General features: G+C 60.1%; 1 protein-coding gene across 2 annotated transcripts in view; it reads right to left on the bottom strand.

The window, feature by feature from the left end:
* Positions 1–3,386: 3,386 nt before the first annotated feature.
* CDH22 (cadherin 22) overlaps positions 3,387–24,511 on the bottom strand; it is a 162,327-nt gene continuing 141,202 nt past the window's right edge. For both annotated transcript variants that reach the window (XM_044984591.1, XR_006573079.1), the window contains one exon: positions 3,387–4,134. The gene's annotated coding sequence lies outside the window, so the exon portion shown is untranslated. The remainder of the gene's footprint in view (positions 4,135–24,511) is intronic.

Below are 24,511 nucleotides of genomic sequence, written 5' to 3'. Positions count from 1 at the left end.
CAGTGAGTTAGATAAGAGAGAAGGGAACACGACTCTTGCAGACTAATTCGGAATCTGATCTGCCTTTTCCTTGCTGTGAAGGACGACTTGGGAAAGTGCATTTTCATATTTAGGAAGGAGGAAGGGACCTAGGCCTGTCAGTAGCCATGTGGGAAACCAGGAGGGACCATGCTAAGGAACTGGGCATGAGGGGCAGGCTAGTGTGGCACTGCCATGGTTTGGCCCCGGCCTCTGAGGCTCTGTTCGGCACCATGCCTCCCAGCAGTTCCCAGCATCAGACCCAGTGGAAGGCAGAGGAAGATTTGGAGAGCAGAGTGCAGAGAGAGGAAAAAGAGACACGTGGTCTGGCCCCGGCCCCTGAGGCTGTGGGACAAACGTGACATGTTAACAGCAAACCCAGCACACCATGCTCCAGGTCTGCGCACACTGCACACACCTTAAACCTAGGGCCCGTGACACATTCCTCACGCTTTCTCAGTGCCTTTAGCCAAAGAGCAAAGGGTGAAGGACAGAGACCAATGGATCCGGGCTGGCACCTGCCTTAGACCCACCCAGCACATCTGATGGGGCAGCAGGAAATGCCTTTTCCTGGAGGTCGCAGGCGCCAGCTCCACACCTCATTCCTCTCCCATGGGGCTGTCACTGGAAGCTGTGGGGCTTGGTGCCTGGCTGCTCTGCGTGGGGCTGGAGCCTAGCAGTGTATCCCCAGGGATCATATGGGGCAGGGGCACCATGGCATCTGTAGACGGGTCGGACTCACCCCTGCAGCACCTCCTGCTGGTGACTCCGGGAATTAGCTCAGTCCAGTGTTCGGAGCGCCCTCTGCAGGCTGGTGATCCACTTGTCCTCAGGCCCCCCGTGTCCCTCCCTGGACCCGGTGCCCTCTTACCATGGGGTGCTGCCCCCTGGCAGTAACCCCTTTCTCTCTGGGTCTCCCCTCCTTGGGGAACCCCCACCCTCTAGCCCCACCTTGCCTCAGTATTGGCTACTGCCAGTCATCGTCTAGCCCCACGTCCTGGGGCAGACTGCAGTATATCAGCCACTCATCACAGGCAAAGGGGTTTGGACCTGCTGCCTTGGCCTACCCCTGGGCTGCCCTTTGCAACCCCCAGTACCAGTTGGCCCTTCGCTAGGCCGCAGCCTGGGGCTTTCTAGGCTGGAGCTCCTCAGCCTTTCCCCAGCCCTGCTTCACCCTAGGTACCTTGCCTATAGCCCCTGCAGCCAGGCCCTTCTTCCTCCTCAGGCAGAGGAAGACTGTCTGGCTTCTGGCTTCCCTGGCCTTCTTATAAGGTCTTGTGGCTCAGTTTGGGGCATGGCCCCAGCTGCAGCCACTTCCCCAATCAGCCCAGCCTAGAGCAGCAGCTCTCAAGCCCTGCCAGGCTGCTTTTAAACCCCTCACAGCAGGAGCAGGGTCCACCCTGCTACAGCATCCCTGCTGCAGTGCTAGTTCCACCACTGTGTTCTGTGCCCAGCCAGTGCCGTCAGCTGCACCCCAAGCTTTGGGTGGCCTGTGATTGACATGGGGGTCATGAAGGGGGAAGGGCAGGAAGCGAGTGTAGCTGTGAGAGGGGTCACATCCGGGCCCCCATATTGAGAATTTGGACCCCCTCAACCTACATGTGGCCACTTGTGGGGCTGTGGACTCCCAAGGGCCAGATCCTGCTGTCTGCACATTGCAGCGTAAACATGAGATGCTCAGCACAGAACAGCCTGCTCGGCGTCCTTATACAACTGTCAGAGGCCAGTGACGCCAGCCCGTAGCCCGTGCGGGGCCTCCTCATGCACCGCGGGCCGAGCAGAACGCGCTGCTCCTTTGACCGTCCCAGCACTGCACTGGCAGCAGCTCAGCGCCGCGGCTCCCATGCTCAGCGCAGGTCTAGACAACATGGGGCTCTGAATGCCGGCAGTCACTAGCACCCCCCCGGAGTCACTGCACTGCCTGAAGCCCAGGGTAGATAAGGGCAGGTGGGAGTGTCCAGGTGCCGAATGTGGAGCCCTTTCCGTCCACTACAGCACTCCTGCGTCACCCAGCCCGACGGGCCACACACTGCACAGGAGCTGGCAGTGTTAGCGTCACCGGAGAGTCTGCGTCGACACCAGGCATCTCCCCGGGGGCCCAGGGCTGCTCGAAGGGAGACAGAGGTGGGGACAGCCCGTGCCCTGTTACGCATCGTCCATACGGCGAGAGCAGAAACTGCAGCCAGGGGACGGGAGCACAGGGAGAAAGGCAGCTGGCAGAAGTGACTCACGTTCACGCGTTCTGCTTTTCCCAGCCGAATAGAAGCGTGGCCGCGGGCCTTCCTGCACTGGAGATGAGGGATGGCAGGTCACTTTCTGAGCCCATTATGGCACGTGCTGTGCTCTCATCCTTTACAGTTATCACAGAGTCCGTCCACAGCTGTGCCCAGATAAAAGGCTGGTGATTTTTTATTTACTTAGTTTTGATGTCAGCGTCCTGTGGGCGGCGAGCCACACGGCACACTCATTTATCTCCATTTCCTCCCGCCTGCTGCCTGCCCCTAATTTCCAGCCAGAGCCATGGAGGTGAACCCTTATCTCGCCGGTGTGCCGGCACTCACAAAATACTTGTGGCCTCGCCTTGTAGAAGTCCTGACAGGGCTATTTAGTGTCAGGGCAGCTGGCTTTGCAGCCTGGCAATGCAATCAGCCGTGCTGCAGCCAGCCAGCCAGAAGCCTTCCCCTTCACAAAACTTCTCCTTCTCTGCCGGGCACCGCTCCAGCGAGGCTGCGGAGAGACCGGCACTTCACATGCTCCTGGCTGAGGGACTTTTCCCAGTGCCACACACTGGCTCCCCAGGACCAGCGGGGGCGCCCGGGCAGAGTGCTGGACAGTTACAAACTGTTTGCAAAGGAAACATTAAAAAACATCCTCAGCCTCTTCTGCCACTTCTCCACCAGTCTCCCTCGGACTCTCTAAATACTGACCCCACCGGCCAAACTTCACATGACACACTCACCCCCCCCCACAGAGCCACTTGCCCCCCCCACAGAGCCACTTGCCCCCCCACGCCCCCCCACAGAGCCACTCGCCTCCCCCCCACAGAGCCACTTGCCCCCCCCACAGAGCCACTCGCCTCCCCACGCCCCCCCACAGAGCCATTCGCCCCCCCGAGCCACTCGCCCCCCCACGCCCCTCCACAGAGCCACTTGCCCCCCCCCACAGAGCCACTCGCCCCCCCACCCTCTTGCCCCCCCACACCCCTCCCCAGAGCCACTCGCCCCCCCACACAGAGCCACTTGCCCCCCCATGCCCCCCACAGAGCCACTCGCCCCCCCACAGAGCCACTCGCCCCCCCACACACAGAGCCACTTGCCCCCCCACGCCCCCACTCACCCCCCCACAGAGCCACTTGCCCCCCCCCCCGAGTAAGGAGAGAGCTAATTCCCCTCCTTTAGCCTAACCAAGCCAAGAGCCCTGGTTAGATCAGCCAGCTAGTGCCAGGCTCCCACACTGCTTCTGGGACCCACTACCGCTCCTGCGCCGGCTCGACGTGGCTGCCCTCACCAGCCCCTGGGCCTCCCTCCCTCTTGCGCTGTGGGACCAAAGAGACAGCCTGGACACGCGGCAGCATTTGCTTGTTCCGTTAGCATTAGTCCGTCAGTGCCAGGCCCTAAAGCAGCCACGGCTCCCAGCACGTGGCGGCTCCGCATGGCAGCACATTGCGGGACTGCGAGAAGCGATGGACGTGGTGCCGAGATCACTGTGTGGAGAATTCAGCGGGCAGGTCCCAGCAAAGCTTGGCACTGGAGGGACTGGCAGGGCCTGTGGCTTTGTGCTCCAAGGTCCATGTGGAACAGTGACCCAGCCGGTCCTGAGCTTCCGCCAGGACCCGCGTCTCCCCAGTGTACCTGCATTCCTGACGCTGGCCACAGCGCACACAGCCCCATGGTCCTGGTCCAGCCAGGAGCCACCTGGCGGGCAGAAGAGACGCTCCCTTGGCCTTCCTGAGGCAACTTCCTCCTGCTCTTTTCAATCCTCTGAGGCGCGCTGGGTGTTCTCTGGGCCCGCGCAGTGGGCAGGGGCCAGCACGTGTAGCACACGATCACTGGGCAAGGCGGCTGGGATGTTGTTATGGGCAGGCAGCAGGTGTCCTTCGGGAACAGGCTTAAAATTCTAGAGAGAAAAAGATTAAAAACCCAGTGTCTTATCTAGAGCAGCCCCAGTGTCAGGGAGGAAATTATGAGTCTTATTGTCCAAGGTTAAGGAGTGAGAGCGGAGGCATGAAAAGGCAGGAGATAAGATGGAATGTTTTCTATTCAAATGAATGGACTCCACTCTCCTCTGTAACAAACGATCAGTGTCAATCTGACAAATTAATTCTGTGCTGAGATCCATTTAGAGCGCGGGCGGGGCGGGGGAGGGGGCCAGCTGGAGTGGCAGCATTTCTGCCTCAGCCACTTCAAAATCAAATTAGGGCAAGGGCAGAACTCTGAAATGAGCCCCCTCCCCCGCTCCACGCCCCAGGAGCATTTGCAGGACAACAGGGCCCGGGGAGGACCCCAGCTGGGCCCCGGGAAGGTTTGTGCAGCCTTGCGACAGGAAGCCATTTGTTCCTTGCGCAGTTAGAGGCCAGCCACACGGCGCCCCATGTAGCAGGAGCTGCCAGCTCCCTCTCAGTCAGTCACAGCAAAGCAAATCTCTCGCTGCAGCTTGCCGCTCGGAACTGCGGGCTGGTCCGTCACTCCGGAGACGCCTGCCCTCTGGCTGCCTGGCCGGCCTGCACCGTGCACATTGCACAGCATTTCCTGCGCTGCTGCACCCGCTCTTCCCACACCTGGCCTTGCTGGGGCAGGGACCAGGTTCAGGCTCCCTGCGCAGCCCCGGCATTAACCCCGCACATGCTACGCTGGGCTGCTGTGCATGCTGCCTCTCCCACTCCCAGCACAGAGCAGAGCTGGCACCTCGCTCCAGGGGCACTGAGGTCGGATCCAGGGGGTGCAGCCTAGGCTACCTGACCAGCAGCAGCCTCCCCGCTCAGAGCCCAGTCCTGATCCTGCTGGAGTCAGTGACAATGAACCCAGAGACTTCAATGGGGCCAGGATCGGGCCCTCAACACCCCAGACCAATAGAATGGTGCTGTCACTTCACCCGGGACCGAGGCACCGCTAGTGCATGCACTGCGGGTCCTGCCTGAGGCCTTTGCCCCGTGGCAGCAGGTGCAATGGTAGCCACTGGGCCCGGTTGGGTAACAGGGGCACTTGGCTTGGGACCCTGCTCCGGCTGGCCAGGCGACACAGTGCCAGATCTCCCCAGCCCTCCCCGAGCCGCAGTCCCTGCCCACGGGCGGAGCAGGGTGAAGTGAGGAATGGAAGACGAGGCACAGAGAGGAAGATCGAGGGGCCGGCAGCCACGGACGCTGCAGCAGTGCGGCTCTGAGTGCGAGGGGAGAGGAGCTGGAGAGACTGAACCTTTATAAAGAGACAGTGATAAATGAAAATCAGAGTGAGCACGAGGCGGGAGGGAAGGGGGCAGGCGGGAGGCACTTCCTGGGGAGCAGCGTGTGCGCATGAAGGTCAAATGGGAGCCAGATCACACTGCAGCGAGCAAGCGCAGGCAGGACCAGGAGCGAGAGTGACCTCCGACTGCGGCAGCGGTGCTGGCGGGCGGGCGGGCGGGCGGGGGACGACAGAGAAATAGACACATGTAACCGACGGAGCAGCAGGCAGGGGGAGAAAGTGGCAAACAGAAAGGAGGGAAGGGCAAAGAATTGGAGAGCAGAGCAGGTGTGGGGGAGACGGGCACTGGCCCCGGCCAGAAAGGAGACAGTTCAGGAAGCAGCGAAGGGTCCTGGGAAAACCTGTTAGCAAGTCGAGCACAGCCGGAAGGTACGAGCCCCTCCCTGGGACCTGCCTTTGCCACACACAGAATTGCCCCCGCCCTGGAGACCCTGAGCCAGGAGCCAGGCGCCTAGGAGACAAGCAGCAGTTAACACAGCACGCTGTCCCCTCACAGTTCGCTCCGTCCCTCTGAGGGCAGGGGCATCCCAGGAGATACCGTCACCACCTCCCTGTGCCCACGAGAAGCTGCAGCCGCTGGCCTGGCTGATCCTGCCATCTCATCCTGCCCCCATCGCCTGTCCCTCACGTGGCTGGGCTGGACACGGCCACGTGGCGCTGGTGTCAGTGCAGAGTTCAGCGTGATGGACCATAACACAGATAACGTTAGTAGGTGACAGGGCAGGGCACCCAGCCAGCACTGCAGGCCCCAGCTGTGTACCATGCCAGAGGCTGCCGGAGACCACACAGATGGTGTCCCAGGACCTGCCCTCGCCCAGCGCCAGGCACTCGCCATGTCTGGGCTTTGCCAGAGGAAGAGCCATGTGGCTCCCAGCAGGTGCCATTAAGGGACAGCGCAGGAGGCAGCAGGGCAGAACTGTGTGTGAGTCGGGACAGCTGTGAGGATGAGGGGGGTGAGCCCTGTCCCTGGGAGCCCATCGAGGGAGGCTAGTTCCCACGGGAGCAGAGCCTGGTGTGTGCTGGGCACGGATTCCCCACAGGGCGCTTTCAGGGGTCCGTCAGCGCTGGCAGAGCTGAGCAGGTGAGTTAACAGCCAACTCACACTGGGCCTGCTTTGCCAGCTGCTGCAAGTTAACCGTCTCGGCACCCCAGAGCCTCGGCTCTGCACTTAGCCGTGTCGTGCAGTCTGGTGCACGGAGCCGGGTCACTGGTGACGCTCCTGCTGGGTAGAAGCCAGATGGCCATGCCACGCCAGCAAGGGTTAACAGCCACCCCAAGCTGGTCTCAGAGAGCCCAAAATACTCTGCCTTAGAAATGCTAACATCTCAACTGCTGAGATAAAACAAGAAAATGAGTCTAAAATGCTTTTTTAAAGGGAAGTCGCAAATATAATCCTCAAAGGGTTTTTCCTTTGGACTTTAAAAAAAAATCTAAGATCTTCATTTCCATACCTTTTTAAAGCTAATTTGTGGAAAATTAAAATGGTGAGCCCACAAAGGCTGCATTTTAATTGAATCTTGTATCAGCCCTTGGTGAACGGTCTCTCCTGAATTCCTTGATTAGCTCCCTCCATTAAATCATTTTTGCATCGTTTAGCCAAGATACTGTCTTCAGTTGGGCATGGGACTTGGGGACCTGGATAACTCGGCTCTCCGCTGGAGCAGGACTCCAACTGGCACGTGATGCTCCTGAAAACAGTTTCCTGGATGTCCAGGTTTGCTGCTCTCCTTCCAAACCACGCGCCTGCTCCCACGGCCGACATCCCCAATGCCCGAGGACTGTCCCATCCCCCCCACTGGCACATGCTCATCAGTGACACTGTGACAAAATGGGGGATTTTTTTGTGTGTGGTTTTTCAATGGTTTGCATGCAGGGGGAGTGGGACTCAGTGTCCCTGGGTGTTACTGGTTTAACGAGGTGAGGGGAGAGGGAGTTTGTTGTTACAGAGGACCGGAGAGGGAACTTGGGACCCCGGCCGATGGCTGGGAGGATGGAGACCCCAGCGACTGGTGCCCTGGAGACGCAGCTCAGGAGTCGCAGCCGGTTCTGGCCAGTGGGAAGACAATGGGCTGTGAAGAGAGGACCCCGGTGACCTGACCAGCCGGTTCCGGCCAGAGGGGGGCTGAGAGGAGAGGAGACCCAGGCCTTCCTGTTTACGACCCTGTTTCCCTGGAGAGAAGACAATGGACAGAGGCAGGGCTTGGGGCCGGGGATATGGGAGGCCCAGCTGGGAAGCAGGGGGGCTCTGGGCTGGAGAGGGGGAGCAGGCAGAGCCCACCTGGCTGCAGGGGAGACTGGGATGTGCTGGGCTGAGGGAGGCCAGGCCTGAGAGTTTCCTGTGCTGGGTTCAATGCTCAATAAACCTCCTGTGTTACGCTGGCTGAGAGTCGCTCTGGGCTAGAGAGCAGGGTTGCATTGTCCCCTTCGGGGGTGGAGGCCCCGGGGGTCCAGAGTGAGGGGACCCCCTGAGGGGGCCCATGGCAGAGACAGACGTGCTAAGGCTGAGAGAGGCAGGGCCGGCTCCAGGCACCATCTTATCAAGCAGGTGCTTGGGGCGGCAACTCCGGAGTGGGGCGGCACTTTCAAGTATTCGGCGGCGGGTCCCTCACTCCCGCTCGGAGCGAAGGGCCTCCCGCTGAATTGCCGCAGATCACGATTGCGGCTTTTTTTATTTTATTTTATTTTTTGGCTGCTTGGGGCGGCAAAACCCCTGGAGCCGGCCCTGCAGAGAGGTGCGGCTCCGGGAGATGGAGGGGCCTCACTCCGAGAGACAGTGGACTCCTGAGAAGGGCTGTTTCACTGAAAGGGGCACCCCCCCATGGGGGCCAAGAGTGGACACGATCTGTGAGTCTGTGACGGACGCACACACAGAGCTCTCCATGTGCTGCTACACGGCCGCTCGGGACGTGGACCGGTGCCTGCACAATACTGCCGGGGGGAATGGGCAGACACGTGCGAGGCCCTGTGGAGCAGGGAACTGCTGAGTCTCTGGCCTGGGCAGTTGTTAGCAGTCACAAGGTGTCACGGAGTCCCCGGGCGCTGCTCTGGAACTGCTCCCCACAAAGCCAGTCAGGACTCTGGTGAAGTCTCCTCTCCCTCGGAGCAGACTGTCTGCAGGGCAAGAAGCTCACACGGCTTCACCTCCTGGGTCTCTCCTTGGAGCATTCAGCATCCTCTGCCCCTCCATGCGCTTCCCACCGTAAGTCCGCCCAGGCGGGGTCCTGGGGAAGCCAGAGGGTCCTGCACCCCCACTTTGCAGTCAGACATGGCTCTCAGCCAGCCAGTAAGACAGAGGTTTATTAGATGACAGGAACATGGTCTAAAACAGAGCTTGTAGGTACAGAGAACAGGACCCCTCAGCTGGGTTCATTTTTAAAGAATCCTTATTGAGGTTGCAGAACAAACCATCCCGATGTGTAGGAAGAATAGTAAATATGGCAGGCGACCAGCTTGGCTTAACAGTGAAATCCTTGCTGATCTTAAACACAAAAAAGAAGCTTACAAGAAGTGGAAGATTGGACAAATGACCAGGGAGGAGTATAAAAATATTGCTCAGGCATGCAGGAGTGAAATCAGGAAGGCCAAATCACACTTGGAGTTGCAGCTAGCGAGAGATGTTAAGAGTAACAAGAAGGGATTCTTCAGGCATGTTAGCAACAAGAAGAAAGTCAAGAAAAGTGTGGGCCCCTTACTGAATGAGGGAGGCAACCTAGTGGCAGAGGATGTGGAAAAAGCTAATGTACTCAATGCTTTTGTTGCCTCTGTCTTCGTGAACAAGGTCAGCTCCCAGACTGCTGCACTGGGCAGCACAGCATGGGGAGGAGGTGACCAGCCCTCTGTGGAGAAAGAAGAGGTTCAGGACTATTTAGAAAAGCTGGACGAGCACAAGTCCATGGGGCCGGATGTGCTGCATCTGAGGGTGCTAAAGGAGTTGGCAGATGTGATTGCAGAGCCATTGGCCATTATCTTTGAAAACTCATGGCGATCAGGGGAGGTCCCGGATGACTGGAAAAAGGCTAATGTAGTTCCCATCTTTAAAAATGGGAAGAAGGAGGATCCAGGGAACTACAGGCCAGTCAGCCTCACCTCAGTACCTGGAAAAATCATGGAGCAGGTCCTCAAGGAATCAATTCTGAGCACTTGGAGGAGAAGAAAGTGATCAGGAACAGTCAGCATGGATTCACCAAGGGCAAGTCATGCCTGACTAACCTAATTGCCTTCTGTGAGGAGATAACTGGCTCTGTGGATGAGGGGAAAGCAGTGGACGTGTTATTCCTTGACCTTAGCAAAGCTTTTGATACAGTCTCCCACAGTATTCTTGCCAGCAAGTTAAAGAAGTCTGGGCTGGATGAATGGACTATAAGGTGGATAGAAAGCTGGCTAGATCGTCGGGCTCAACGGGTAGTGATCAATGGCTCCATGTCTACTTGGCAGCCGGTATCAAGCGGAGTGCCCCAAGGGTCGGTCTTGGGGCCAGTTTTGTTCAATATCTTCATTAGTGACCTGGAGGATGGCAAGGACTGCACTCTCAGCAAGTTTGCAGATGACACTAAACTGGGAGAAGTGGTAGAGTCCTGCACTTAAGTCGGAAGAATCCCATGCACTGCTACAGACTAGGGACCAAGTGGCTAGGCAGCAGTTCCGCAGAAAAGGACCTAGGGGTTACAGTGGACGAGAAGCTGGATATGAGTCAACAGTGTGTCTTTGTTGCCAAGAAGGCTAACGGCATTTTGGACTGTATAAGCAGGGGCACCGCCAGCAGATTGAGGGATGTGATCATTCCCCTCTATTCGACATTGGTGAGGCCTCATCTGGAGTCCTGGGTCCAGTTTTGGGCCCCACACTGCAAGGATGTGGAAAAATTGGAGAGTCCAGCGGAGGGCAACAAAAATGATTAGGGGGCTGGAGCACATGACTTATGAGGAGAGGCTGAGGGAACTGGGATTGTTTAGTCTGCAGAAGAGAAGAGTGAGGGGGGATTTGATAGCTGCTTTCAACTACCTGAAGGGGGGTTCCAAAGAGGATGGATCTAGACTGTTCTCAGTGGTAGTAGATGACAGAAAAGGAGTAATGGTCTCAAGTTGCAGTGGGGGAGGTCTAGGTTGGATATTAGGAAAAACTGTTTCACTAGGAGGGTGGTGAAGCACTGGAATGGGTTCCCTAGGGAGGTGGTGGAATCTCCTTCCTTAGAGGTTTTTAAGGTCAGGCTTGACAAAAGCCCTGGCTGAGATGATTTAGTTGGGTTTGGTCCTGCTTTGAGCAGGGGGGTGGACTAGATACCTCCTGAGGTCCCTCCCAACCCTGAGATTCTATGATTCTATGGCATGGGGGGAGGAATGGGAGGGAGGCATGGGGGGGCATGGGGGTGCTGCATGGGGAGGGGGAATGACACGGGGGAGGCATGTGGGTAGGAATGGGGGTACGGGGAGTGCGCTGTGTGGGGAAGGCATGGCATGGGGGGGTGCTGTGTGGGGAGGGGGGATGGCACAGGGGAGGGGAGGAATGGGGGAGCATGGGGGGGCTGTGTGGGGAGGGGGGAATGGAACGGGGGAAGGGAGGAATGGGGGAGCAAGGGGGGGGCAGTGTGGGGAGGGGGGAATGGAACGGGGGAAGGGAGGAATGGGGGCGAATGGGGGGGCTGTGTGGGGAAGGGGGAATGGAACGGGGGAGGGGAGGAATGGGGGCGCATGGGGGGGCTGTGTGGGGAAGGGGGAATGGAACGGGGGAAGGGAGGAATGGGGGGGCTGTGTGGGGAAGGGGGAATGGAACGGGGGAAGGGAGGAAAGGGGGCGCAAGCGGGTGCAGTGTGGGGAAGGGGGACTTGAACGTGGTAGGGGAGGAAGGGGGGGGCATGGGGGGGATGTGTGGGGAAGGGGGAATGGAACGGGGGAAGGGAGGAATGGGGGAGCATGGGGGGGGCTGTGTGGGGAAGGGGGAATGGAACGGGGGCAGGGAGGAACGGGGGCGCCTGGGGGGGCTGTGTGGGGAAGGGGGAATGGAACGGGGGAAGGGAGGAATGGGGGCGCATGGGGGGGCTGTGTGGGGAAGGGGGAATGGAACGGGGGAAGGGAGGAACGGGGGGCTGTGTGGAGAAGGGAGAATGGAACGGGGGAGGGGAGGAATGGGGAGCATGGGGGGGCTGTGTGGGGAAGGGGGAATGGAACGGGGGAAGGGAGGAATGGGGGCGCATGGGAGGGGCTGTGTGGGGGAGGGGGGAATGGAACGGGGGAAGGGAGGAATGGGGGCGCATGGGGGGGCTGTGTGGGGAAGGGGGAATGGAACGGGGGAAGGGAGGAATGGGGGTGCATGGGAGGGGCTGTGTGGGGGAGGGGGGAATGGAATGGGGGAAGGGAGGAATGGGGGCGCATGGGGGGGCTGTGTGGGGGAGGGGGAATGACACGGGGGAGGCAAGTGGGTAGGAATGGGGGGTACAGGGAGTGCGCTGTGTGGGGAAGGCATGGCATGGGGGGGTGCTGTGTGGGGAAGGGGGAATGGAACGGGGGACGGCAGGACTGCGGCCCCTGGGGGGGCTGTGGGGTGAAGGCGGAATGGAACGGGGAAGGGAGGAATGGGGGGGCTGTGGGGAAGGGGGAATGGAACGGGGGAAGGGAGGAATGGGTGGGAAGGGGGAATGGAACGGGGGAAGGGAGGAATGGGGGGGCTGTGTGGGGAAGGGGGAATGGAACGGGGGAAGGGAGGAATGGGGGGGCTGTGTGGGGAAGGGGGAATGGAACGGGGGAAGGGAGGAATGGGGGGGCTGTGTGGGGGAGGGGGGAATGGAACGGGGGAGGGGAGGAATTGGGGAGCATGGGGGGGCTGTGTGGGGGAGGGGGGAATGGAACGGGGGAGGGGAGGAATGGGGGCGCATGGGGGGGCTGTGTGGGGGAGGGGGGAATGGAACGGGGGAAGGGAGGAATGGGGGCGCACAGGGGGCGCTGTGTGGGGAAGGGAAATGGCATGGGGAAGGTGCCAGGGGATAGCGTCTTGTGACAGGCACAGCGTGGGGCCCCGGCCTGCAGGCCGAGCACTCTCCCTGCCACATGGCACTCAGGTCACCTTGTCCTCCTGCCGCATGCTGCTGCTGTCCCGCTCTCCTATTTCCACACTTAATGGGATTGGCTGGCGTTTCACTTGTTTGGGTTAATTCTCCCAGCTCAGAGGGCTGACTCCAGTGTCCCCCGTGCCGGCGGAGGGGACACGCTGGCCGCCAGGGTGGGGGCTGGAGGGACGATGGGAGATTTGACGCAATCCCTGCACCGTGCCCAGAGGTAAGTGAAAGTCCAGCACCTTTGGAGGAAAGAGCATCTACAGCCCCGGGCCCCGCAAAGCACCAGCCATGCAATCTCCCTCGGGGGCAGCCAGCAATGACCGCGGCGAGACAGGCCTGGAGCCTGACACCATCTCGCTTGGCAGCCCGACGAAGCCTTTACAACTGACGCACCCACGGTTCTGGGACGTGCACTGCAGGAAGATGAACCAGTGGGAATTCCTGGCACTTCTCTTTGGGCCCGGATCCTCAGGGACCAGCCTGCATGGCTGGGTTGGGCAGTGCTGGAGTCTCCATGCTGCAGCTGCCAGATGGAAACAGCTCAACGGAGCGCTCGGCAGCCAGGCTCCAGCCTGAGCCCATGCCTGTTCTGTGGTTCAGCCTGTTTCCAGGCCCTGTCCCTCCTGAGAGGTTCCCCAGTGCTTCTCCCAGAATATCCCGCTCCCCCTGCAGATACACAACCCGTCACACAGTGCTGCACGGTGCTCGACTGGCTGGGATCAGCACGTGGGATGGTGGGAGCACCTCCAGGCAGGCAGCTGGTGCCAGGCATTTGCACCAGTTACTGGGGATTCGGACACTCGTTTTATGCTCGTTTAGTTTAGAAATAAAAAGGCTTCTTTTGAGAACTTAGAATTTGCCCAAGTTGTCCCAGGCCTTTGGCTTCCTGTGGTTTGAAGGATCCTGATTTAGACACAACATTTGAAGCATCTGTGCACAGCAAGGGGACCTGCTGAGCCCGCCTGATGCTCCATCTCCTCCCACGGGCAGGCAAGACAGGTCACAGCCACCAACTGATCCCTCAGAGCTGCCTGGGCCCCTGGACAGCCAGGGTGCCACCACTCACGATAGGTTTTTCTTAAAGTCCCAGCTCTTGGAGTCAGGTGATTATGGGAGACTCCACTGCCATTTAAAAACAAACAAGAAAAAGTCCTCATGAGTGCAGAGAAAAGCCAGAAAACACAACCCCAATATCATGTCAGGAGGCAAAGGAAGAGAACAGTTAAAAATATAAATCTCATGACTTTGAAGCCACTGTCCCGGACAGCACTGATGGGCCCTGTCCTGCTGGAGGATGCTCCCAGCCACAGGCCTGGGGATTTGATTGAGTCACGGAGTGTGGGGGAGACAAGGCCCTGCACCCCCGGCTTCCTGCGACTCACCAGGACTCTCAGCCAGCCAGTAACACAGAAGGTTTATTTAGACGACAGGAACACAGTCCAAGACAGGTCTTGCAGGTACAGACAACAGGACCCCCCCTTTAGTTAGGTCCATCTGGGGGCCCCAGGGAGGCCTGAGCCCCGTCTGGGCTCCTCTCCATTTCCCCAGCCGTCTCCAAACTGAAACTCCCTCCAGCCTCTCACTCAGCCTCCCCCCAACTCCTCCCCCAGCCTTTGTCCAGTTTCCCAGGCAGAGGTGTTACCTGGCCTCCAGTCCCCTTCCTGGGTTCTCATATTACGTGCTCAGGTACCTCCCTCAAGGCCAGTCTCCCATCCCCCAATGCAGCCAGTCCCAGCCAAACTCCCCTGCAACCTTCCCAGGGCAACACTCCCCACTCAGTGTTCAAAGAAAACATTAAGAACATTCCCACTTCGTAACATCAGCCCTCTGCAAAAGCCTCCAGACCTTTTCCAGCACGGCCTTTGATGGGGCTTGGCAAGGGGTCCAGCAAGATCGGCCACATTCCTGGCCTGGCACATGCAGCCCCAACCTCACAGGGTGGCCATGTCCCCGCCCACGTCCCCAGAGCACCCAGAACCTGGCTCACCCACTCCCCTCTTACAAAGCAGACTTGCCCCGTGCCTCAGCTGAGCGAGCCCCCTGCTGGCTGCCCGGCCCGACCCTGTCTAGCGGGCTTTGCCAGTGCCCCTGTCAGGCTCTCATGTCCTGCAGATTAAGACAGATTTATTTAAAGTCCTTTTCACCCCATTAGATTTCTCTGGATTAACCTTGATCTTAGTAATAGATGCTATAAATGTAAGTCCCGCTCAGGGGGATTTTAGCCATATGTTCTTGGAAGGCAGCGAGTAGATAAATTCTTAGAGAAGGTCTTACTGAGTGATTAGAAAGATTTAACCTCTTCAGGGCTGAGCATCAAAGCTGTCATGTCTCAGGAACCTGCCTGCCCGGCTGCAGGACTCAACTCTGGGGCTGCCTCAGACACCCATGCCCAGTCCAGCAGCCAGGGGTTAGCATGCTTCGACCAAGCCCACCCCTCTGCGGTGTCGGGTCAGACAGTCACCAGGGAGCTCGAGCGTCCCTCGCCTGCCCTCTGTGCTACAGAAGCCAGGAGCCGTGATGAATGGACTGGTTACAGTCTGGAACAGGGGTGGCCAACCTGAGCCGGAGAAGGAGCCAGAATTTACCAATGTCACAGTAACACGCCAGCAGCCCCCAGTCAGCTCCCTCCCAGCGCCTCCCGCCCCCCGGCAGCCCCACTGATCAGCGCCTCCCGCTCCCTCCTGATCAGCTGTTTCCTGGCATGCTGGAGGCTCTGGGGGAGAGGGGGAGGAGCGAGGGTACAGCAGGCTCAGGGGAGGGGGCAGGAAGGGCTGGAGTGGGGGCCAGGCCTGTGGCAGAGCCAGGGGTTGAGCAGTGAGCACCTCCCGGCACATTGGAAAGTTGGCACCTGTAGCTCCAGCCCCAGAGTCGGTGCCTGTGCAAGGAGCCGCGTATTAACCTCCGAAGAGCCGCATGCAGCTCCGGTGCCCCAGGTTGGCCAGCCCTGGTCTGGAAGAACCAAGAGTGGCGTGAGCTCCTAGGCAGCATCTCACGCTCCAGGCTGGCGCAGTCAGTCGTGCTAGGAGACCCAGGGGAGATGGGCACGTGCTGCTGATCAGAGCGATCCATTAGCCCTTCCCAAGCCCTGGGCCTGACCCAGGGATGCTGACGCGCAGAAGAGATGAGCAGCCCCAGCGTGTGTTTGCTCCAAGTGTCCTACGGCGCTTTACGCTCCCCACCCGAGCCCAGGGAGTGCAGCTCTGCTCGCCGCCAGGGGAACGGGACTGCAGCGGGGCGAGGCAGGAAGCTCTTCCCGCCCCTGTGACTAGCCCCACAATGGGGTCCAGCGGGGGAATGCAGAGAGACGAGCAGATGAAACAGGCTCTGCAAGGTCCCACTTACACACAAACCACCGCCATGCTGATTGCACAGCCTGCTGCTGGGTCGATCAGCCCTAGGCCAATCAGAGCTGTAACTCACAGGGCAGCGTGGACAGGACCCCGGAGTTCTCAACTAACCCTGCGGAGAAGAGGCAGCAAAGAGCCCAGTTCTGCTACTCTGCCACTTCCACCAGCCTCTCCGGATGGAATGAGGTGGGTCCGAATTTTCCTGGGCCCCCTCGGCAGCCCGGCAGGTTCACTGAGATGGAGGGATTGGAACCAAAGGTTGAGCCAATGTTCCCCTGAAGGACAGAGAGTCTAAGAACACCGGTGCCTGCACCAACGCCCTCCCCGCCCCGTGACGGGAACCGGGGCAGGGCTGTGGAGACAGCCAGGCCCGGGCCCCATCCCGGTTAGCCCTTCGGGATGCCACAGCACTAGTAGGTGTTGGGTCCTCTATTGGCTGCCACAGGCACCCTTTGCCAGCCTGCCATTGCACATCACGTCTGGGAGCGCGCGGTCACAGGACAGCAGGGCGACGTGGCCGTCACCAAGCTGTCTGGGCTGCCCCTGCTGGCTCACCAGACTGCTGTGAGCTGCTGGATCCCCCCTGCCCCCAGCTCGGGGTGCCCAGCGGCACCAGGGAGTGAGAGCCGCTGTCTAGCACGGTAACCTGAGTGCAAGCAGCCACTGGCTAGCCCTCGCCCCAGGACTGAGCCCTGAACCCCCCCGTAGCCTGAACACGCCACCCAAGGTGTAATCCTGCTGGCTCCCGCTTCCCAGAGCCAGGTGGTCACGCAGCGCAGCGCAGCCACAGCTCCGACCCACATCTCCCCCACACTAACAAACCCTGATCATCTGTCCCTGGCTCAGTCTCCAAGCTGGGGCTCCCTGCCCCGGCAGCTGCGAGACTTCTTCCAAAACACAGCAGCTCTGCCCCAGGTCAGCTTGTGCCTTTGACCTGGCCAGTCAATGCCTGCTATCGCCTTTCCCTGCCCAAAGAGCCCGCCTCTCTCCGGGGCCTCCCCATGTCCAGCCTATTACAACCTTTTGCTGTGGCCACCTGTCTTTCTCCTGCTTGGGTAACTTCATTTCCACTCTCCCCGCTTCCCCCCTTCCCTTCCCACAGGAGGAGGAAGCAGCTTCTCTCAGCTCCAGCAAATGCTTTGTCCCAGGGTGCGTCTGGCTGAATCGCCCGCGCTGGGTTCTACCAATCCTGTTCCATTGTCCTGGCCTGGCAGAGACACCGCCCTGCCCCCCAGGGCGGATACACACAACTCACAACTTCCTAACATCAACCAGGGAGCATTGGGATCAGCTAGTCTGACCTCCTGGCTCACACAGGCCAGGGCACTGCCCCACAATGATTCCCAGAGCAGAGCTTTTCGCAAAACTTCCAATATTGAGTTACAAATTCCAGTGATGGCAAATCCAGCCTGATGGGTCCAACAGGTAATTATTCTCTTCATTAAACCCATACACCTTATTTCCTGTCTGAATTTGCTTATCTTCAACTTCCAGCCATTGGATGGTGTTAGCCCTTCCTCTGCTAGACCAAAGAGCTCCTGACAAACCGTTTGCTCCCCAGGTAATCGTGCAGTTAGAACCTCAGCTCACCCGTTACCAGGGAGCAGTCGTTGAGCCAGAGCAAAACCAGTGTGAGTGCTCCAGGGCTCATCTCCGGCAGCTCCCCGTCTCTCAGCTCCCTTGGCCCTTTCACAGCAAGGAACGGAGTGAATGTTGCATTAGCCAAGGGGGCCCTGGCTACAGCCCCCACTGCTGGCAGGCGCTGATCCCGCCTGGGGGCAGGGAGCACTGACAGCTTCCACTCCTCTCTGGGGAAGCTGAGGCCGTGCCACTGGGCAGGGAGCAGAAACCCAGGAGAAGCCAGGGACCTGCCTATGCTGAAACCCTTATTTCCCAGCCCTGGGGTGCAGCTGCAAGGCAGGAGCAGCCCACACCAAAGCCTGGGTCCCTTCAGGCTAAGCCTGTCTAAGCGGGGGCCTGCGGACAGGTCCTGTGTGGGCAGCCCGGGTCACACCCCCTCCCCCCAGCAGGGGCACGCGTGTCGGGCACTCCCCTGTTGGGAAGGTAGGTTCACCTGGGGAGTGCTGCAGGGAGGGGCTCATTGACAGGTCAGCTGGTGCTTGGCTGGGGCAGGGTGCTCTGGGAAATGTAGTTCCACAGGGACTGGGGGCCGGCTGAGTACTGGCTACCCCGCCCCCCACGTGGAGACAGTTAATCATTGATTTGTTTCCTGTTTCTCTGGTGCTGACTTTCTGCCATCTGTCTTTGTAACCGAGCCCTGACTTTGCACCTGAGTGCGCGACGCTCACAGCAATTTCCTCACAAATCCCTCAGGATCATAAGTGCCCCAAACTGGATGATTAGTATCAAGCATCTGAGCTCTGCCTAGTATGTCCTGGAGTGACTCTTCAGCGCGGAGAGGCCGTCTGGCTCTGAGTGCTGCCCTCAATTTGTGGCCAGGGTGCGCACGAGAGCTCCCTGCTTCGCCCACCATCAGGGAGACCAAAGTCTCTCCGATGGCGCTGGGCTGCTGTTATTCGTTCAGCACTTGATGGCTCCAAAACAGTTAACGCTCTGAGTGATGAAGGCAAAGATGGGAAACTCACGGAGCTATTGGGAGGGGAGAAAAGAAGGGGAATATCTGTGATAGCTGCAGCGTGCAAAGCAGCATCTCCCCCAAACGCACACGTGTGCACAAGCACACACAGAAGGTAGCATGTCAAAGCAGGAGTCGGCTCTTTTCCCCGGCCCTTCCCCTCCTGCTGCTGCTTTTAGTAAATGACTAGAAGCTCAGGCCATTGCTAGGGACCAGGTGGCCCCTAGCCCTTGTCTGAGAATCCCCAGCAAGTTCCCCGCCGCTCACAGCTAACGTCAGAGAGACAAGGTGGGGCATGGCATTTAGTGGTGTAGCGAAAGCTGGGGAGAGAGACGAGCTGCCAGATACGTAGAGAAGAGTAAGCTCGAAATTTCCTCTCTCCCCCCAGCAGAACCGGGTCCAGTAACTGCCATGTCAGCCCCTCCTCCCGCCGCCCCATCTCTCTGATATCCTGGGACCTACTCTGCATGCAGCTAATACTAGAGTCTCCTGTGCAGAGCTCAGCTGTCAGGTTAGGCTGGGGAGCGATGGCGGAGTGAGAATCCATTCAGACGGGGCAGGGGACTACACTGAACAGTAAGGAAAAGAGAAGGCGGCTTGCTGGAGTGATCCGTCCTGGGGAGTCACCGGGTCTGAATTCTCAGGCTAGTTTGTTAACACACTGACGCCCAGGAAGTAACTGGGTTTTTGCTGCTGATCTGCTGCAGAAATGCTCACAGATCTGAGTCCATTGTAAGGGCTGGGGCCACTAGTTTTCCACTCTTCTGCTCCTGTTCATCACTGGGTGCTTTGCAGGACCCAGCAGAGGAAGGTTCTGTGGGGTGCAGGGCTGAGCACAGTAATGCTTTGGCCAGGAACTCGGCTCTGGGAGAGTCAGACACATCCAGCCTGTTACAGCTCCCTGCTCCTTTCTGGTGCCTGCAAAATCGTCTCCCCAGCCCAGCCTCATGCCAGGCTGGAGTGATGGGGCTCCCGGCAGTTCTCCCACTGTTGCTTTTGGGGGAATTCCGTGGCACAGTTCAGCACAGCCGGTAGCCTGTGGGTCTCAGGCCAATTCTGCAGAGGTTTTTATTTTCTCTGAGCTCAGCTGGGTGCTCTGAGCTTTTCTCCCTTGGTACCTGGTTCCCGCGTAGCTCGAGGCAGCTCTGTGCCCACGTTCCTAGGTTCACTGCAGTATCGTTTTACTGCACCACTGACCTTGCCATTGCTTTGTCCCTTGCTGATTCAGCCTGCTGCGGCCTTGGTATATTAGCCGCTCCAGTTAGATTAGTATTTGCATTTCCAACTTTTAATCTGGTGCCTGGTGCTTCAGGCCCAGCGAGCTTTGCACAGCTTGGCTTTGCATGGCAGGAGCTCCTGGTATCATAGGTGCAGGAACTAGGGGTGCTGGGGGTGCGGCCGCACCCCCTGGCTTGAGGTGGTTCCATCATATCCATGGTTTACAGTTTGGGTCAATGGCTCTCAGCACAAACTGTTCCAGACCCCTGCCTGGTATGTCCTGTTGCAAAGGGCTCTCACTGAGCAGGATTGGGGGGATGCCCAGAGCTCGGGAGCGCTGCCTGCTGTGAGGCTGTCCCTGTGGGGACGGTGGGCTGCAGGGCTACGGCATCTGGCCAGTCACGCACCCTAGGGCTTGCCAAACCAAGGGGACGGCGTTGGCACTTCATGGTGCAAGGACTGCTGGCTGGCTCAACACACCCTGGATGCAGAAGGGGGTACTTGGCGCTGCAGTCAGCATGGTTATAAGATGCACACAAGGGAATAAAATGCAACACCTCATAAAGACTCTTTACAAAGTGTCCAACCACAGAGACTGAGCCAGCCCCTCTGGGCCTGGTGTGCAGAGCCTGGCCATATAGCCAGCCTGTCTCTGTCCCAAGCCCAGGCACTGCACTGGCTCTCAGGCAAGGCGCCTGCTGTGCAGACCACCAGGAGAAAGAATTCAGTGCAAGGGATACAGTGCATTGGGAGAGTCCAGGTGATGGAGACCTCACTGCGATGGAGCTAACGGGGAGAACAGACCCAGCAGCTGCTGTGCCCATTGGGGAGCCTCCCTCCTCAGCAGCCCTGGGCACTGGGGCTGGTGGGCCTGCGGAAGCCCGGCTGCAAGAACACTTTGTGCCGCGGCGCTAGATCATCCAGGCAGTTCCATAAACCATGGCCCTGCCTGCGAGGCTCCCCCGCCCTCCCGCCAGCAGACAGGCAGAGGACGCCCAGCCGGGCCACAGCTCCAGTCTCGGCTGGGGGAACTGCCTGAGTCTGCTGCTCTGTCCACTTTTTCTCCCCACTTTGTCAGTGGCCACAGGTGCTGCTATGAGCTCCCGGTGCAGGACCATGCTGGTTCCTCCCAGGAGCACACAGGATGGGGGGGGTGGCGGGGGGGAGTCAGAAAAGGGCAACAAGAATGATCAAGGCTGGAAAATCTGTGCTATGGGGGGAGCTGGCAGAGATTGGGATTGGTACCTTTGCGAGGGGGTGCAGCAGAGGGGGCAGGATACCAGTCTATCCAGCCCTTGGTGGGGCAGAGCAGTGAGAAAGGGGGCATCCGTTCTCCCTGTCCCCCAGCAGACACCAGGGAACGGCCACTGACATTGTTTGATTCACCTGTGGAACTCACCCTTTGCAATCCTCCCCGCTGGTGTCTCTCTGGTCACCACAATGTGACCCCTCTGCTCCTGCAGTGCAAACTGACTCCCCTCTGCGCCCGCTGCCAGCCCTCAGGCTGCCCCAGCCGCCTCTGCTCTACACTGCATGTCTGCATGGCAGGCTAGGTGTCTGCAGCGCCTGTTTCTGAGCTCCCCACGCCCCCTGGGGCTAGTCCTCTGGCTGCACTGGTGCTTGGCGCTCCTCCCAACTTGGTCTCCTGGCCTGGCACTGTGTCCTGGAACATTTGCGAAACACCCCACAAGAGAGGATGTGATTTCACTGGGGCGCTCACTTGCTTTGCTGGGCTGGGGCAGGTGTTCAGGCAGAGGACGGCAAGGCAGGCAGCAGAGTGCCACGGGAGCTGAGCTCGCTGGGACGCCTCCCCAAAGGGACTAGAGAGTCGCCTGCACGTTTCCATGGTTTCGTCAATGAGCGTCGTTCTGGTCCTGACTGCCCAAGCTGCCCCACACGGGGACCGTGCGCCCGGCAGCACACGCGCTGCGAGCATGTGAGCCAGTGGGATTCCTCGCATGGTGCTGAGGCCGGGAAAGGCTGCCCCAGTCAACGCTATGCCACACCCCTGTGGGGGACCTGTACCAGCGGGGAGCTCTTGGCAGGCGCTGACAGCACAGCGGGGAAAGTGGCGCAGAATCAGGAGCGTGAGGCCTGGCCACGGCTCGTTGGCGCCAGGCTCCCATGGTGGCACCACCTCAGTTAATCCCACCGTGACGTCTAAAGGTCTCTCCTGAGCTCCCCCTGCCCTCTTGAGACCGAGATCCTGCAGCGAAATGTGCAGAGAATGTTGCCTGCTGCCATGAGCTGTCACCTCTGATTCTGCTGAATATTTAAAACCGCTCTGAATCCAAAGTGACAAATCCATCATTGACCATCTGCCACTCTTCCTGGTCGGCCCGCAGCACTTCCTGGCATTTCCAGCTCGGCCCTGACACGAGCCAGTAGCTCCAAGATGAAAGGAATCAGCATCAGCAGCCTGACAGGGCGCTGCAGCCCTCCACAGCCCCCGGCCTCCTTAGCATTGCTCTCCTAGAAGGGCCAGAGATCTGTGAGGTGTCCGTCCCGGCGTGCCTGGCAATGAGACTCAGCTGCATCTCAGCTGGCCGGGAGGAGCTCTCCGGGCACCGGGTGCAATGCACGGAGACGCTCTCCGCACAGGGAGAAGGGTGTTCCCAGGACAGGGCTCTCGCCCATGCCCCACCACAGGTGGGCTCAGGGCCAAGCGTGAGGGTCCCTCTGGGCTCCAGGGCAGTCTGGAGATGGGGATTCAGGCTGGACTCTTTCCTGATAATCTGCCCCAGCTGCATGAAGGGATGTTCAGGACCCCGGGGCCGAGCCAACTGCGCCATTGGAAGAGGGGCGAATGGCAGGCCCAGCTCCCAGTGCTGAGGCTGAACAGGGAGCAGCAAGGAGGGGAAGGCCAGGTCTGGGCTATCTGCCCCTCGTGGATCAGAGACACCACGAGCAGCAGCAGGGTCTGGCCCCCAAAGCTGGTCAGGGAGGCCTGGGTAGCGCGTGGAGCCCTGGTGACCCACAGAGATTCTCGTCTGTCTGACAGAAAAGTGCTGCTGAGTTTGTGCTGCTCCAATCACAATGCAACTTCCATGGTGTCTCCAGCTGCCAGGCTCCCCTGAGCACCGGAGCCGCAGCCCCAGCTCTGCTGCCGCACCAACCCTCTGGGACATCGCTGTCACTTTGATTCACTTGCTTCCTAAATGGACTGGAAGGAGTGGTGCTCACTCACCCGGGAGGAGACGTCTGCTGCACGCCCACTGGGTCCCAGCTTCTCTCCACCGTTAATTGGGTGGGGCGGGGGCTGTTTCCCAGGGGATCCATCCCCACTCTCTGGGCCCATGGGACAGCCACACTCTGCAGACCCACAGGCCCCTCTGCTCCCTGGCGGTTTAGGGCGAGAGCACAGGGAGGCTGCAGCAGATGTGGTGAGAAGGGCTCGTCTTGCGCCAGCAAGTCCTGAGAATTGAATAAAAAATACAGCCCCAGCCTCTCCCATCTGAAATCGCTGTAAGGAGCGGGGCAGGAGCGCTGGCTGGTGGGGGGGTGGGCTCCCAGCTACTCCAGCCCCAGCTTCTCCCAGCAGGGGGTGATGTGGGGAGCGGGGCAGGAGCACTGGCTGGTGGGGGGGTGGGCTCCCAGCTACTCCAGCCCCAGCTTCTCCCAGCAGGGGGTGTTGTGGGGAGCGGGGCAGGAGCGCTGGGGGGTGGGGGGGGGGCTCCCAGCTACTCCAGCCCCAGCTTCTCCCAGCAGGGGGTGTTGTGGGGAGCGGGGCAGGAGCACTGGCTGGTGGGGGGGGGTGGGGACCCAGCTACTCCAGCCCCAGCTTCTCCCAGCAGGGGGTGTTGTGGGGAGCGGGGCAGGAGCACTGGCTGGTGGGGGGGGGCTCCCAGCTACTCCAGCCCCAGCTTCTCCCAGCAGGGGGTGTTGTGGGGAGCGGGGCAGGAGCACTGACTGGTGGGGGGGGGCTCCCAGCTACTCCAGCCCCAGCTTCTCCCAGCAGGGGGTGTTGTGGGGAGCGGGGCAGGAGCACTGGCTGGTGGGGGGGTGGGCTCCCAGCTACTCCAGCCCCAGCTTCTCCCAGCAGGGGGTGTTGTGGGGAGCGGGGCAGGAGCGCTGGCTGGTGGGGGGGTGGGCTCCCAGCTACTCCAGCCCCAGCTTCTCCCAGCAGGGGGTGTTGTGGGGAGCGGGGCAGGAGCGCTGGCTGGTGGGCGGGGGGTGGGCGCCCAGCTACACCAGCCCCAGCTTCTCCCAGCAGGGGGTGTTGTGGGGAGCGGGGCAGGAGCGCTGGCTGGTGGGGGGGTGGGCTCCCAGCTACTCCAGCCCCAGCTTCTCCCAGCAGGGGGTGTTGTGGGGAGCGGGGCAGGAGCGCTGGCTGGTGGGGGGGGGATGGGCTCCCAGCTACTCCAGCCCCAGCTTCTCCCAGCAGGGGGTGTTGTGGGGAGCGGGGCAGGAGCGCTGGCTGGTGGGCGGGGGGTGGGCTCCCAGCTACTCCAGCCCCAGCTTCTCCCAGCAGGGGGTGTTGTGGGGAGCGGGGCAGGAGCGCTGGCTGGTGGGGGGGGTGGGCTCCCAGCTACTCCAGCCCCAGCTTCTCCCAGCAGGGGGTGTTGTGGGGAGCGGGGCAGGAGCACTGGCTGGTGGGGGGGGCTCCCAGCTACTCCAGCCCCAGCTTCTCCCAGCAGGGGGTGTTGTGGGGAGCGGGGCAGGAGCACTGGCTGGTGGGGGGGGGGCTCCCAGCTACTCCAGCCCCAGCTTCTCCCAGCAGGGGGTGTTGTGGGGAGCGGGGCAGGAGCGCTGGCTGGTGGGGAGTCCTGGAGACTCGAAGAACACGGAGGCCGCTGGTAAAGCTGCGCTGTGAGGAGCTGCAGAA

The sequence above is a fragment of the Mauremys mutica genome, chromosome 13 (genome assembly GCF_020497125.1).
Source record: "Mauremys mutica isolate MM-2020 ecotype Southern chromosome 13, ASM2049712v1, whole genome shotgun sequence".
In the NCBI taxonomy this organism is placed as follows: Eukaryota; Metazoa; Chordata; order Testudines; family Geoemydidae; genus Mauremys; species Mauremys mutica.
The sequence above is the reverse complement of the archived record's forward strand: the minus strand, read 5'-3'. Positions and strand labels throughout refer to the sequence as shown.